At 33.4% G+C, this 3811-nt stretch overlaps 1 protein-coding gene across 1 annotated transcript in view; it reads right to left on the bottom strand.

Moving 5' to 3' along the window:
* Nucleotides 1-3811, bottom strand: part of CALCR (calcitonin receptor) — a 152996-nt gene that overhangs the window by 138104 nt on the left and 11081 nt on the right. The gene's annotated exons all lie outside the window — the stretch shown is intronic.

Genomic DNA, 3811 nt, shown 5'->3' with positions numbered 1-3811 from the left:
CAACTTCCCTTTGGAGATCGGGACTTTGTTGTCCTTTCTGTCTGGTGGCTGACATAACATGTAATAATCTCTCTGCTGCAAATTTCCACCCTAAATCACAGGAAGATATGAAATTTAATAACTGTTGAATCCTTTAAGTTTGTGATGCTCATTCTCACAACACAGTGTACATTCAGTATTTACTTGTTTCTGAATATGTGAGAAACAGGTATTTAAAATCCAACTCTCTGATGCGCTCAAAACAAGAGATGGGACCCTAATGAGTATGTTACAGTAAGAGAAAAACAAAGCCCTCTGAAAGAAAGGAAAAGAAACTGTTTTTCCTTCCTTATTTTCTCCGTCTGAGGACTGAACTATGTCATACTTCTGCTTTCTCTTTAAAAAGAAACTCTTTATTCTTTAGAATTATGATGAAAATAAAGCTTTTTACTAAGGAATCAGTGACACACCCACTTTTTTCTAATATTCCATTAACAATTAAAACAATGCTCTACCCTAGAGAGATGATGTCACTCTCTAGGTAATTTAAACCAAAAACAAAATAAACATAAATAAGCACACTGACTATTGGTATCTACAATTTTGAAAAATATATCTGCTGGTATGCACCTATTACACAATGAGGTATCTTTTATAGATACCTTCAAATTTTACCTTCCCCTTAAACTGGTGACCTTCAGCCACGGCCTCCTTTATGCACTGTAGGATCCTACTTTTCAGATCATCTGAAAATCTTTACAATTTTAATTTATACTATTTGTTATAATATAACTTTTATTGGCTTGATATGTACAATGAATCATTTTAAATTTTATTTGATTTTTCTATTGAAAAGTTTATTTGCTGTGACCATGTGGACAAAGACATCAAAGACACATATCTACAGAATGGTGGAGGCACATTTAAGTCAGTGGCACTTCTCAGCTTCTAACCATTACTAAAATTGTGGTGTGGGATAGTGAAGATAAGGTTTGGGATTAATATAGAATTGTGGGTGAGGGATAACCAAAAGAAGCTTGGGGGATGCAGATAGAATTTGTCTCAATCTCCAACTTCATCACTTAACCAGATGAACTACTTTAACTCATGCTTTAATCTGAGTTGTAGTTTTCTCATTTGTAAAATGAGGATCATAATAATTACAACAATAGATAGCAGTTATTGACTGCTATATGCCTTGTGCCATGACCAAAGTTTTTCCTACATTATTTACAATCCATGAAATAATCCTTTAAGATAGAAACAATTCCTTCCTAAAAGGAAACTGAGGCTAAGAGAGGCTGAATAATACTAATAAGAAGTATATCCTGTTGTATTTCCTTTCTGTTACAGTAGCACTGTGTCACGGAGTGTTGGGTGCAGATCAAATGAGATGCTGAATGTGTAAGCACTTAGTAGGTTGCATGCACATGACTCAGTCAAAGTTTAAGTGTTTTGTATCTGAACAGTGCTATTCTATAAAAATATATTCATACACTAATAACATCATTTTCTTTCAAGGGTAGCCTGCATCCTTGAAAATTCTTTAAAAAACCATAAAATGGTACTGCCTAGCATAAGGCTTAATCTTGGACACTCCTACAGAAGTTGCTTTGGGTACCACCCTTCATTCCCTAATAGCATTTTTGCTTTTTCAAAAGAGTCCAGATTTTAAAATTTTCCAAATAAATAAATACAATTCCTTCTCCAGTGTGAGGCAGGGGACATAGGGTTAAGAAATTTATAATTTTTAATTAAAAGAGTTAAAAAAATGCTATCATCAACTATCACCACCATTAGATAAAAAGAAGGGATATTTTTGATCCAGAAGAGAAAGAATATAATCCCAAAACAAAGTGTGATTCTTTAAATTGAACATACTTAATGGTAAGAAAAACTCTTAAAATTGTCTTCTATCTTTTTATTTTGCTGCCAGACAGTGAAACCCTGAAACCCTGTCATGGATCAGCATGGATCATTAGACCACATTTGAGAACCACTGTTTTAGATTAAAAGCTGTGTGAGACCCTGAAAAATCACAGGCTGTTCAGCAAACAGGCCCTGGGTAAGAATGTGTGCTCTGCCTTTAGTAGGAGTACAGGACGGCGATTCAGACCCTGAGCTCTGTAGTTGGGTATTTTAGGTTTAAATCCTGCCTCTGCTTCTGGTTATATGATCTCTACGTCTCTAAGCCTCATCATTTCCTGGAGTTAAAATGGGTATAACAATAAATCATGTAAGTCTCATAATACTATGATTATTATGAGAATTAAATGGAATGATTCATCCAAGAATCTTTATATTAAGCCCTCAATAAATGTTAGTTTTAAATTTAAGTTATTAACACTATTATTAGTAATAATAGCAATTATTTTTATTTTTATTTCTTATGATTATTAATTATTTAACTTCTTTGATTTTCAGTCTTCATATCTGTAAATTGGAGATAAAGTACCTAGTTTTCAGAGTTGCTGTGGAGCCTAAATGAGGTAATGCATGTTTGTACATAGCTTGGCATGTATCAACAAGCCTGATAATAGTGTTAAAAGCAAAACATATGCATGATTTTCACTTAAAGACTGAGCAATATCTATTCAGGAGCTCTACTTAACAAGTATTATAAAAAGGAAAAACAACAACAACAACAACAAAAATGAAGACATTATCATTAAAAAAACACCTCTAGCTTGGATGTGAGTGGTGGTAAGACCAGACATATGTGCTTTCTTTCCTGCATAAGCTTATATTTTCAGGTGTCCTGGACAATTCAAGGAGTCACCCATGGTGCATTTATCTCCCACACCTATTGCCCACTAGTCATCATTGTGATTATATCTGGAACCCAACCCTTTCTTTTATTTAATATGGTGTAAAATCTGGCCAGCTGGAAGATTCTGGACAGTGATGGAGTAAAACAAACAGATAAAATCAGCCTGCATTACTATAATCTTGGCTCTTCAATAAAGAATATCCTAACAATTTTCTAATTCATGGGGAAATTGGATAATCTAATGTAAGCAGTTAAGGTTTGAGATCAATATTCTTTCTTTTATTATTTTTAAAATGAGCTGGAGCAATGAAAGGGAAAAAGCTTTGGACTAAAGCATGTTCAAATATAGAACGTATGAAAAATTTAAAAACAGTAAATAAAAGAGCTAAAATTATATTAGAAAAGAAAATAACCTCAAATATGGTAAATAAATTTAAAAATATCAGAAATAGTAAATAAAAATCACTTGCAAAAGGCTGTGTAGCCTGAACACGGAAGTACACACACAGTTTCCTTTGAGTACCAGAACAAATCCCTCCCGTTGCACAAGTACACAGAGTGCCAAGGTAGTCATCATATAGGGAAATGAGACCATTTAGAACACATGGAAAAGAGTCGCCATGCTCCAAAATAGATCTTGGAAAGTTTATCATTTCCAAGTGAGTGAATAGGAAACTTGACTATTTTTAGCCTAATTAAAATTCAATGTATTTTTTACTTGCCATTTTTAGACCACTCTTTTTCTCTCCACATCATTACAACCACACATACCATGGGTTTCTGACTAATTTTCATGTAACTAATCAATGTATAGTTTTGAAATTCTATTTAAAGCCATGTTTTGCTAAGAGTTGTATTTTGCATTTTGTTAGCAGAAATCGCACCTTTAAAATAGTAAGGCAGATTAGGTTTTTGCATTTGATTCTAATTTTTATGAATGAGATGTCAACCTGGCAAAGCACAATTTCCCTTTTGTGTAAACCACAATGCAGAGTGGAATACTATAAGCCTGAGTACATCCCATGACAGCTGTAGAGGTTAATATTTAGAATAAATAAGAAA

Source organism: Pongo pygmaeus, chromosome 6 (genome assembly GCF_028885625.2).
Source record: "Pongo pygmaeus isolate AG05252 chromosome 6, NHGRI_mPonPyg2-v2.0_pri, whole genome shotgun sequence".
Lineage (NCBI taxonomy): Eukaryota > Metazoa > Chordata > Mammalia > Primates > Hominidae > Pongo > Pongo pygmaeus.
This window is presented reverse-complemented; position numbering and strand designations above follow the sequence as displayed.